At 41.0% G+C, this 13410-nt stretch overlaps 1 protein-coding gene across 1 annotated transcript in view; it reads left to right on the forward strand.

Annotated features, from left to right (window-relative positions):
• LOC147302750 (NACHT, LRR and PYD domains-containing protein 12-like) overlaps positions 1 to 13410 on the forward strand; it is a 144310-nt gene that overhangs the window by 92939 nt on the left and 37961 nt on the right. The window lies entirely within an intron of this gene.

Raw genomic sequence — 13410 nt, forward strand, 5'->3', positions numbered from 1 at the left:
GTCGAATTAAAGTCGATGCAAAGCTACAGTGATGAATGGACATTTGTAATGATCTTGTATAAATGTATTTCCTCCTTTTATTATTTATTAATCGTATCAAAAGTCTATTTTCCAGAAATGAGACGGATTCAAACTGAGCTCAGGTGTGTTTCAGGTGGAGGGCGTGGAGAAGATCTGTGTTCGCTACCAGACCATCGTCTCCACGACTGAGTCCAAGACCTGTGACGTCCTGGATCAGCGCAAACTGGAGGAGATTTCAAGGGGAAACAATAGAATCAGATAAACAGAATAACATACGAGACAAAATAGAAAAATACTATATCTGTCATTTATGACAATAATCATTGAATTATACTTTGAATCTCAGCGTTTACGTGAATCCTAGTTTGGTCTTCACAGTATTGGCCAACAATAACAATGATTGATTGGATCATTACTCACATTTCTTTTTTAAAATCAGCTGAGAAAAGATCTCATTTCAGTTTTTCATCAGAGGTGAAGGTCACCGACTGCCAGACAGTCACAGGACTTACAAAGATACAGAAGACTTGATTTTCAGTCTCATGTGCATCCCTGTGCTCTGCTGCCAAAACTGAATCTGGATTTATTTGAAAATTCTGAAATGATTCTGATCATTCTCCACTTTTATTATTATGGTCTGTGTGTCAGATTGGGCCTGAATATTCTTCCAGATATGCTTCCTGACAGAAATCTTCTTCTGTTCTTAATCCTGTGTTTGTGGAGCAGCTTTGTGCTTTCAGTGTCTGTAAAAGTGTGTTAAGAAAACCAAAAAGGCTCCACAGTGTGTTTGTGCTTTGGTGTTTTAATGGTTTCTTCTTCTTTGTAATAATAGAAAAGCTGGTGCTCAGAGGAAGAGGGCGGCTTTACTTGGTGTCAGTGACAGAAATGAAAAGAAGCTGAAACGAGTGAGAAGGACGATGAAGGAAACATCTGTGCTGTGTCTGCTCTGTAAGGAGAATCTCTGTGTTTCTTTGAATTCTTGCACTTTGACTGTCGGCTCTCCTGATAACTGATGATGGAGGAGAAGACATGAAAACAAAACAGCTGAATAGAAACTACTGACTCTGCAGGACCCGTTGTCCTCAGTCACCATGTTGACCTCAAAAGGTCTCAATCACAAATGTGGTGTTACAGATGTCACCAATTACAAGCCAAATGTTGTGTATTACAAATGTATTATTATCATGTAATTGTAAGTTTGTATGCTGTCTCATCATCACATCCTAAAATAAGAGCTCTTTAACACCTCAGCAGAGATCAGGTGCTGTTGTTCTTTTGAACACTTCACCTTTTAAAAGACTGAAAATGATAAGAAATGAGAGGCAGAGTGAAGAGAAGGGGCTCGACACACATCCTTGGGGAGCCTGTGTTCAGTGTTCTTGTGCTGGAGGTGTTGCTGCCGACCTGTCTGCTGTCTTCCTCTCAGGACATCCAGCAGCCAGTGACACAGCGAGGTGCTGATGCCCAGCAGATCCAGTTTGTGAATGAGTTGCTGGGGAAAGATGGTGTTGAACGCTGAAGTCTGTGAACATCATTCTAACGTATGAGTGTCCAGATGTGTGAGGGCTGAATAAGAGGGCAGTTGAAATCGCATCATCGGTCGAGCGGTTTGAGCGGTATGTGACTGACATGGATCCAGGTTGGAGGGAAGTTTTGATTTGATGCATGACTAACTGTTCAAAGCTCTTCATAATGATGGAGGTGAGTGGGACCGGACAGTCGTCCTTCATGCAGGAGGGACACGACTACTTCAGCACAGGAATGATGGTGGAGAGTTTGAGGCTTGTGAGAACAACAGCCTGACTCAGTGAAAGATTAAAGATGTCTGTGAAGTATGATTGGACTACAAATGTTCCAACCAACGTTCATCAGTCCTATAAATGAGATGGTGATATTCACACAGGTCACTTTTTGATGGGCGGAGCAATGTAATCATGCACTGACTGATTTTACACGTTTGGTTTTTAAATGCTTTTCTTGTTTGTTTCACTACTAATATAGCTACTTTTGGATTATTTCTGTATTTATTTATGTGAGATGTTCTTTTTTTATTTTGTGTTTGTTATTTGGTCGAGTGTGTGAGACAGATAAAGACTGGAACGGCCTGTAAACACAGTTATAGTGGAAAAAAGAAGCCAGTTTCTCTGTTTCCCTCCCACTGTGGTGTTTTTGTTCTAAATTTGAATCAAATGTTTTGGGTTTTTCTGAACACAGACTGCTGCCTGTGCACTTGTGCCTTAATTAAAAAACAAATATTTGATGGAAGTTGAGTCTCTGAAGGCACACAGCTGTTTGTGCCAAGCAGGAGCTCTCTTTAAAGCACTTGTTGGTAAAAATGAATCCATTCAGTGTGACTGGACCTTCATGTTCTCTACCTGATCTCCCCTGATGGCTTTTTTTTACCCATGTTACACTACAGTGCTATTGATCCGTATCATCCCCTCCCTGCTCAGCATGACCTCCATGACTGTTAGTAATAAAATGTGCGCACGGGAGCATCATCATCATCACAGTGGAGCTTCATCACAGCTTAATCTGTAGGAGTTGTGCGGGACTGTGGGTGTTCAGAGGATGTGAAATGGCACTGCCTCTATAATCTGAGCTTTGTCTTGGACTACAAGAGCTAATCTGCCCATGGGGCCTCTTAAAGCAACACAACAGTCTATTCATCCAAGGCTGCTACTAAACGAGATGCGCAGATGTGGCCATACATCATTCTCCATATGTGATCCTCTCGGGCACCTGCTTTAGGCACTTGTAGCATCAAATTAATCCCCCCCCCCCCCCCCCCCCCCTTTATGTGGTGTAAAGGCAAATAAGGGCACAAGAGAATGAGTGTAAACTATCAAAGGTGGACAGGAGGGCAAATGATGATGAATATCCACCGCGTCACTGCTTAGGAATCTAGTCAACAAGTCTTCGGCTTTCCAGTTCTCCTTTCTTCTGTTGTGTGTGTGCGCGCGTGTGCGTGCAGTTGTGTACCAGAGAGAGAGAGACCTGCTCCACAAGAAGGAGGGAGAGAGGAAGGCTGCGTGTAGTTACATGCAAACTGCATCTGCATCTCTCTGAGACTGAGCTCAGTACTGCTGCTGTTAGAACACATGTTTTCAGAGCCGTTGCAGGGGAGATATGAACTTAAAAAACAAAAACATGCTTGGACACTGCCAGCATCATGGACAGGTTTTTAAATCCCACACAGTTGCAAAGCAGAAGATGAAGCGTCGCCAAATATGTTTCCAAACCAACTTCCTTCCAAGCCAAACAAGAAAATATGATGTCCAAATCACGGACAAGCAGCATCCCACAGCTGTTTATGTTTTTAAAACGATTCTGCACAGAGAAGCATTTTTTGAAAACTGTATTGATTAGGGCTGTTCGATATAACGATATGTGTCGGATGACGATACAAAAACATCTATCGTTTCATTTTACGCTATCGTTTGTTTCGTGGTGTCGCAAAATAAACTGTTTACAGCAATATTTTTTCATGTTTTGATGGTCACTGTAGCGGCTATATTCATTTCTTAAAGTTCTCTCTTTCTCTTATATTTAATATAACCACACTACGGACGGACAAGCGCCTGTTTTTATGCGTTGTCGTTAGCAACAACGATGGTAAAACCATCGACTGTCCGCTTGTTTATTTTCCACATAAACCTTTCACAATAAAGCCATAAAGCCTGTTGAGACTTTTCAAAATAAACTGAATCACATGAAAGATGCAGAGTGTTTACGGATGAGAAGCAAAAACTAAAGCTTAGACTCAAACGTTAGAACAGGCTTGTCCCCGCAGCACGCCGTGTAATAAATACTCACAAAGAAAACGGCGGCCGTTACAACTTATGTCTAAAAATGTATCGTTTCAATTAAAACACTCGACTCCAGGTACACGACGCCCAGCTGGAAACACTTCACGCAAGTCGAGCTGCCCGAGATTCACAGAATTTACAGAAAATGTAAAATTTTTGCAGGAGCGATTCTAGGATCAGAGCTTCGGGGGGCTGAGCACCCAGAGAGCTGCCCAGCCAGCCAAGATACACTTTACTCGTCACAATGAGACTTCTTCCCCGTCTCTGTCGGTCCCTGCATCCTCCCTGTCCTCATGTTGTCTTCGTCTCCTTTATCAGTCATCATAATTTTACCATCTCTGTGCAAGTCTGCAAATTTCTTTATTAAATCAAAAGATTCTTAAATCCATCAAGTCTCTCTGTGCCTGGGTCCTCGTCACAAAACATGACATCACTGTTTTGTACTTTTTAACAATTTAATCCCACATTTGTGAAAAAAAAGCAAAACACTTTTTTGAAAAGTCTGTAACAAAACCATCAATTCTGATCAAGGTTATTTAAATGCTGCCAAAGAAGAATGGATTGGAATAAAAAAAATACATATCCTAACCTTAATTACTGGAGGAGAATAATGAATGATGCTCATAGTGAGAAAGAAGTAAACTGAGTGCATATTTTGGACAGAGATTCACTTTTAATGTGTTTGTATAATATAATACAGATACATAAAAAATATAATTACATTAATAAATAAATAAATTATTACAAATAAATTATTACAAAATATTTAAAAAACGAATATAAAAATGGAGGCAACTTTGCCTGTGGTAGAATGTATACAATGCATGAAAAAATCTTTACTGCAGATACTAATTTTGTGTTTTTAGATTTATGAGTTTCATGCTTTCATAGTGGTGCTTGGGAGAGCTTGACATTTTTATCAGGTGGTCCACACTGTAAAAAGTGTGAAAAACACTGATAAGTGTGTGCTTCTGGAAAACATTTAAAGGTGCAGTACAGAATCTTTGAAACAAGCTTAAAACATTTGTAGAATATAAACAGAGCATCTGCTTCTCTTTACAGCTCCTCACTCCACCAGGGCTGTTTGGCTCTGATAGTGTGCAAATGTGATGTACGTACTGCGGCAGTCATACAGACAACTGGACGGTCCAAAAGTTGGCCGACCTATTACTGGCTGAGGTTTTAGTAGAGTTGTGGCTGAACCACATAAAAATATATCATTAATTTTAATCTCCCCAATCAATGATAATGTTATGTTGGAATGTTGTTAAAGAGGGTCAAAATGTTTCAACCCAGTTTGTTTTGCAGATTCTGTTTAGCAGCTTTAATATAGGGAGAACACAACTTCCAGATATTGTGAGTAAAATCAGGTTTTTTCTCTTTGTCAGTTTAACAGTTTCTGTTGTGCCTGTCACTGTTCCGTGTCTGTTTTCTTACCTGGTTCTTCCTGACCTTGTACTTTCTCCTCACGTTCCCCTCTTTCCTCTCTCCCTCTTTCGACTGACAATCATACACAAATAGATTGTATTCAATCAGATGAAAAATTAAATTAATATGAAAAAATACTATTAAGATCACTAACAAAAAGTCCTCTCTCAGTCTATTTTCAACCAAAAGGCAAATAACCAAACCACACGAACATCTAATAAAAGATATAAACATTGAAACACTGATCCAACATTATTCTTGATTGACGGATCATTTGATCTTACACTTTTTCCTGAATGTGGCTCCTTTTTTTGAAAAAACTTCCTTATATCCATTATGAACCTGGCTGTCTCTCTGTACACAAACACACACACACACACACACACACACACACACACACACACACACACACACACACACACACACACACACAACAGGAGTTATAAGGTTAATGGGCATTCAGTCAGTTAGCTAGTTAGCATCCATTTAAAACAGGACAGTGGTAACAACAGCAGGCTACGGACAATTATAAGTTTTAGATTTTAAATAGTCTGTATACATTTCAATGGGAGCAACAGGACGGTCAAATGTCGCTGATTTTACTACAGAGCAGGACGGATTGTAGGGTAGCAAACATCGTGGGAAAACACGCTTTCAACACTGCAGGTTACCTGGTGTAATGTTTTTCAGCTAAAAGAAACGTGGCCTGACTCCTACCTAACTATATAAAGAGTAACTGAAGGTTAAATGCAGCCAATATGTCCTGTTTTAAGCCAGGCACTTACACCTCCGCTCTGCTGCGTCTCAGCCACCATCCTCTGGCAGAAAGGGCGCTAAAGCCAGAGCAGGGGAGAGCTGGAACAAACCACTTTAGGAGGGGGGGGGAGGTTATCTATACTTTTGTTGTTAAAGTGTTACGTCTCAACCAAGTCTGTATGCTTTTTATATTTTTAGTAGTGTGTCACACAAACAGCAAATATTGTCAAAAAAGTAAGAAATCTTTGGGGGTGCTTTGATTCATTTTGGGGGGTGCTGAAGCACCCAGGCTAACTGGGAACATTCCCGCATCAATCAAGTCAAACTTCTGTTATTGAAGCTAGCCGCCCACAATGATGGAGAGAAAAGTTGATTCTGAAAGCAGAGCCTTTCAGCGCCAGTGGGAGACTGAATATATGTTTACAGACATGCTGGTAAACCCATGTATCTTATTAGTGGAGCTAATGTGGCTGTAATTAAGGAATTTAATTTAAGACGGCACTTCGAGACAAAACGTCAGGATAACCTGAAAAACCTAAATGCAGAGCAGAAACTACAGAAAGTAGAAGAGCTAAAGAAGAATCTGACATTTCAGCAGACGTTTGTCACTGTGATAGATTGATTATTTGTTGAAGTTCATAATGGAGTAAAAAGTTGTGGTTAAAAGTTACCCAATATATTATTCAATTTATTTCAAATATGTAAATGTATAAACAAGGGTAAACGAAGTCCCATCAAAGAGATGTAATGTAACACAGGCTAAAATAGTTAAAAGAGTTCATGACTATGTTCAACCGGATAATAATCCTTAATGCGACTACAACCTGTGTAACATTCAATCTGTGATCTACTTGTTGAGCCTGGGGAATAATCCATGTGATTTAGTGATCACGATTGATTAGTTATGCCTGCCGTTGCCGGAAGGGGGAGCTCTGGCCACGAAGCAATGAAGCTGCTGAAGGAGAAGCATCGTGTCTGAGCGTCGTCATTGACTTATCCCCTTTTCAGCCCCTTTTCAGGGTGTAACATCACCAGAGCAAAATCACAAAGTGAAGCTGTTGTGAGAGCAAGTTTTATTGTAGCAGAGGAGCCAAATCAGCCCGATACCACTCTGAAGAGCTGCATGATGAAGCTGTGCGACGTCTTGTGTCCAAACAAAACGCTAGTGATGGCCAAATGAAGCTTTCCGAAGCACTGAAGCTTGTATTGAAAAACGCTTTATTACTCGAAGCTTTTCAACACAGTCCTCTCCGGTGACATCTGGTGGCGAATATTTTGGAGAGCAGCTTGAATCTGCAAAATAAAACGGACTGCTCAATCATCGCTGCTCACTCAAGAGTGGAGTTCTCTCTGATATTGGGCCACCGTTCCGTTGCTTTGAACATGTAATTGGTTTTGTTTTCTCGATTGGGGGGCTGAAAAAAATGTAATGCGTATCTGCGTAATACATTTTGATCAATAAACTTTCCCTATTTAAACATGCACTATGGTGGCCTTTCTTTGCTCATAACTCCTTGATGTTGGTAAATACAATAAGTGAGCAATATATATAATATACATATGAGAATGCACAGCACATTATGGAGTATGCCCCTGCTGTGAAGTCCTGCCTCCATCTACTTGTCGTTTAATCACTGGACAGCTCGACAGGTTCATACAAAATATTAGATGAGGCCAATTGTCCTATACATATTTTTGACCTAGGGGTGGGATTGATTGTGAACTGGAAAGGGAGAATGCTTAGGGAGCTGAGTAGGGCTGCATCGTCACTGATTTGTAGAATCATTTTTGATTCGATACAGGATCCGATTCAATTTGATTGGAATCTGGAAAGTTTTGCCTCAGTCAGAAATATTACAATTCTGGTCATTTAACAATATATATCCATAATTTCGTATCTATTAAAAGAAAGCTGACACATGTGAGACTTAATTAGAGATGTAACCAGAGAGTTATGAAAGCTGCAGCTGCAGAAGCCAGCGAAAAAAAAAGAGGCAAACACAGCGCGGACCCGACGACGCACCAAAATCTGACTCTGACGCGTCGGGTCCGCGCTCTGTGTTCACGTTTGTATGCAGAATCCGTAAACCTGCTCCCAGTTACTGTTTTAGCTGCATGGTGTTTGACGACATGTTGTGAGGTTTAACCTGAGATGCTGGCGTTTCAGGCATAATAACGTTAATTTACAAATCGACGCAGGATTGTAATGAATCAATATCACTTTATTCAATTTAGCATGGATTGTAATCAGAAAAGCGATAATCAAAACCCACCCCTAATCAAGAACTTGCAAAGTAAAAACATGCTCTATGTCAGGTAGCCCTTTTGTTATTTACATTTAAAAAGAGGATTAGTGTTACTGTGCGCTGGCTGAGTCTGTTTCTTTTCTTAGAAATAGTTTCTCCTGCCCTGGAGAAAATCCACTTGCATGGAACAGAAGAGGCTGTGGAGTGCAGGAACCACACTGCAAGTTGGTAGATATGCAGGTATCCCTGGGTCCTGCAGACTATCACCTAAAAACAATAAACAAAATGATTTTCTAAACTGTAGCAATGTAATGTACGTATAGTGTCAAATACATTTTTGTAGTCTTCATCAGCTTTAATTCACATGGAAGTGTTCCTAAAGTCATATGCTGTAATGATATTTACATTATGAAAACATGATTTTGGACATTTCAAGTTTTTCACTTCGGCAGATAAAATGAATTGAGCAAAATCAACTCAAAATATTCCCACACGCCATAACGTCCTCTCTTCCTCGCTGGCTCCATATCTGTCAGTGGAATGATCACCTCCTCGCTCTCTGTCACCATCAACACACTCCACGAATCCCGTGGATGATTCACTTCCTTATATCCGTTTGAATCAGGTACCGAAGCAGTTACGTGCGTAATGAAGCTTCGGACGTCACTGGTCACGTGACTTTTGCCAAACGAAGCAAGCCTCGACACAGTGCTTCTGAACCAGTGTGTTGTTTTTTTCGACACACGCTCCGGAGCACCAGCTTCAAGCGGGCCATCACTACAAAACGCAGATTTTTGCAAATGTGGGCCTGAGCAGAAATACGATTGCTGATCGGGTTTGTGAGATGGCCACTGATTTAAGAACACAGTTGTGTGAAAGAAGCAAAAACTTTATTGCTTGCTGTGGATGAAAGTACAGACATGATGGACATTGCACAGCTGGCCATCTTCATCCGTGGAGAGGAAATACTGAACATTAAATCGATGCACGGGACAACGACAGGGAAAGACATTTTTGAAAACGTATGTTAAAGTGTAACCGACATGAAACTGCCCTTGTGTGCTTTTTTTGCTTTTTCTGGGGGTTTTGGCAGCATGTTCATATTTCTAACTTGCATAATTTTGACAGGATATATTTTTATGAAGAGCAAAATATTTAAAGTTTATTTTTTTTAAAAGTTTATTTAATCTGGAATATTATTCCTGTCTGTTTTTATTCATATTTATGTTTAAAAAAACATTGTTTTAGTGTGTTCAATAAATGTTTATCTTGTTTGGCCCACGACCTAAAGTGTGCCTTGAGTTTTGGCCCCCTGTGCGATTGAGTTTGACGCCCCTGATCTAATCTGCCTGAGCTGGAGCTGTTCTGCAAAGAAGAATGTGCAAAGATTTCAGTCTGTAGATGTGCAAAGCTGGTAGAGACAGACCCTAAAAGACTGGCAGCTGGAACTGCAGCAAAAGCTGGTTCTACAAAGTATTGACTCAGGGGCTGAATAATTACACACACCCCACTTTGCAGTTATTTATTTGTACAAAATGTTTGGAATGATGTATGATTTTCGTTCCACTTCTCACGTGTGCACCACTTTGTGTTGGTCTTTCACGTGGAATTCCACTAACATTGATTCATGTTTGTGGCTGTAATGTGACAAAATGTGGAAAAGTTCATGGGGGCCGAATACTTTTGCAAGCCACTGTGTCACGATCCTGGGTCTTATGACCCAGTGTTTTGAGTTTTAGTTCTTTTGATGTTTATAGTGTATGTTTAAGCTTATTAGGTTTCCTATGTTCGTTTGCTTATTAGCTCCCCCTTGTGTTTTCAACCCCTGTGAAGTCTCCCTTGCCCTTCGTGTGTTTCATGTCTGTTGTCTTATGTTGTCATGTCTGCCTCTCGTGTTTCCTGTTTTATTTTGAAGAGATCTCGTGTTTTTATATTATGGATTATGTTTTGAGTCCTTTGTTGTACTGTTTCCTGTTTCCCTAGATTTCAGTTATGGTTATCATAGGTTTAGTTCTTTGGCTTTGTAATATGGCTTCCCTGTGTTCAATGTTGTGTCTACTGTGACCTCTTTATACCATGTTTCTGGTCCCTATGTTCTGTCTTCTCAGTTGCTGTTAAGTTTGCATGTTTAGAGTTCAGTGTGTTTCCTGTTTTATTTTGAAGGTCCATGTCTCATGTGAGTGTTTCTAGTTTTGCTTCCCTTGTCTCGTCCAGCCTGATTACTCCCAGCTGTGCTCTCCTTCTGTGTCTCATTCCCTCGTTATCCCTCAGTGTATTTAAGCCCTGTGTTTCTCTTTGTCAGTGTCGTAGTCTCCCTCATGGCTGTGTTTCCCTGTGTGTCAGTTTATCCATGCCCCAGTTTAGTTTTGTTATATTTTTGTGCCATTCTGCAATAAAGCAGCTTTTTGAGTTTTATTCCTGCGTGGTGAGTTTTGCGTTTGGGTCCTTCTCTTGCCTGTACACAGCCGAAACATGACACACTGTATATTTCAGACGGGCAGTTCACAGTCAGCCTGACACCTGCTGGCAGTCAGGTGATGATGACGCAGACGAGCTTTAGTCTACATCAAACATCTGTGATACCAGATTATTAATAACATGTGCAAACAAGGAAATTATAAAAAATATGAGCAGTGATTGTAAAGAACAGTGTGTTTCAAAAAATGCAATTTTATCCCTTTGTCAACATACGAGGCTAACACACCAAAGTCCCCCAAACTTTCAGTTCTGCTCCATCTTTTTAGCACCAAATCACAAGAACAGTGACCTCAAAGCATTTTGTACTCGACTGAAATAGTTTACATTAATACAGAGGAAATGCTAACAATCACGGCTCCCTGTGAACAAGCACTTAGCAACAGTGCGAAGGAAAAACTCCCTTGTAACAGGAGGAAACCTCCAGCAGGTCCAAGCTCAGGGAGGCGCGGCCATCTGCTGGTGTATTGGTGGTAAAAGGAGGGAGAAAAGGAAAAGAAAGCACGGGGAGACGCCACAACACACAGACTAAAGGAAAGGGGGGACAAAATTCACTGGCAGTGCTGATATAGAAACATGTGGGCAGTGAAAACATTTCCAAGTTCTTGTATTTATTTTTAAATCCTTCTATTTTCTCACCCCACCTACCTGTCTGAGCTGCGTTACTCCTACTGATGAGAGGTCACATGAAGGTGCTTTTCAACTTGATAAATTACCCCAGACTTTTTCAATCAATAGGTAAGAGTGTGTTCACATGAAAGAGGCAGTGTTCCCATGTTTACGATTCTGACCAATCAGAAACAGACACAGGTCTATTGGCATCAGAGCCACTGATGGTGTGTGTGTGTCCATGACTCACACAGAAATCAAAGCGACGCCCAGACAAGAGGCCACCTTTCGCTGTCCGTGTCCCAGAGCTGCAGCCATCACCCTGCTGCAGTGGAGCAGACGTGGCCTGGATCCTCTGTTCTATCGTAACTTGTTTCAAAGACAGCAGCCTGAGTCCTTTGGAGACCGAGTGGAGTTGAAGGATGGAGACCTCACTTTGATTCTGAAGAACGTCATCATCAGCGATAACGGCACAAACAAGTGTCGGATTGTGTTCAGGAACAAAAAGAGCACAGAGAGATCGTTCAGTGCTTCATCAACCTCACAGTGAGGCCTCGGGTGAGTTTGGATCATCCTACTACTGCTGTTACTGCAAAATATACAGAAAATGCAAAAAATCCTCTTGATTTTCTCATGTTAAATATTCCAGTTCTTTGATCTTTGGGCTGAAGGAAGAACAGCACTCGGTGTATAAATGCTCAATCAACAATCTCTTTATTCCAGACAAACACTTTGACCATAAACCATCCGGATGGGGAGATGAGCGCGGGAGGGTGTCCGCCTGATCTCCAAGTGTCTGAGCGTTTCTCACATTCTTATAGCTTCAGCCCCTCCAAGCTAAACATCCACATTCTTTCTCTCTCAGTGAGCCTGAGTTATGACCTCGGCTTCCTGTGCAGCATGTTCTGTTCTTTTCTAATCAGACAAATGAGGCCTTGATTCTCTGAAAACAGTATTTCTTATAACTCAGCAGTATCATGCATCATAAAACAATATCATTCATTCACCATAAATCAGCAGTCTGATGTAATACAAATCAGTCTGATAAATCAAATAGTTATCACCTTCTTCTAAGTCTGGAGAATAATGCAAACTAAAACTACATAATAATTTCACAATCTTTAATTAGGGGTACAACGTGGCATAAGATAATATAATAATCTTACACTCATAGTTATGGAATTATAGAAATTTATAGTCTTGAGTAATAAACTGCAGCAATATTGATCTGACTCTAAGTTCTCATCACGAAACTCTTCTGATCATTTCATCTGAGCACACATTTGAGTGAAGTCTCACTTTAGACCACACAGATGTCAAAGTGAGGTCTGAACAAGACGTCACTCTTCAGTGTCGGGGACCCACAGATGCAGATATCACAGCATTAGAGTGGAGCAGACCCGAGCTCGAGTCAGACGGCTCTGTGTTCTTCCAAAGCCATCACTCAGATGAGAACTATCAGCACGAGTCCTTCAAATGCCGAGTGGAGCTGAGACGCTCATCCATGAAGGAGCGAGACGTTTCTGTGATTGTGAGGAACATCAGCATCAGCGATACAGGAAGATATGAATGTAAGATTACAGCCAACCACAGCATCTGTGGTGAGAGAGTCATCAAGGAGTTCAGGCACTCCATCAAGCTCACAGGCACAGACTCAGGTGAGATTCTAGAGTTGCAGGGCTTCCTCCAGAGCAGCTGTTAGAAACACAGCTGCATCTTCTTTCTCTCACACACAGAAAAGAGTGAGACAGAGTGAGGCATCAGGGAGTTTAATTACCAGCTTTAAGACAAATGAATGAGAGTGCTGAATGATAGCACTCATGAGTGGTGCAGCATGCTTTAATTACTACCCACTAGTGAATGTGTCAGCAGCTGAAACTGTATTAATGGTGATTTAAAGAAACAAGTCCCAGTGTGTAGACCAGGCGAGCTGCTTCACTTGTAACACACTGGCAGAAACCCCAAGTCAGTTAGGATGACTACCTGAACATTTGAATGTTTCCACTGGTCACTGAGGTGGTACGTTACAGGGATCCAGTCTGTTCATTTACAGGACTCTACTAGAG

Source organism: Aulonocara sp. 'chitande type north' Nkhata Bay, linkage group LG23 (genome assembly GCF_057382095.1).
Source record: "Aulonocara sp. 'chitande type north' Nkhata Bay isolate Kocher_YH1m ecotype deep benthic linkage group LG23, A_spYH_male_GT1.1, whole genome shotgun sequence".
Taxonomy (NCBI): Eukaryota; Metazoa; Chordata; class Actinopteri; order Cichliformes; family Cichlidae; genus Aulonocara; species Aulonocara sp. 'chitande type north' Nkhata Bay.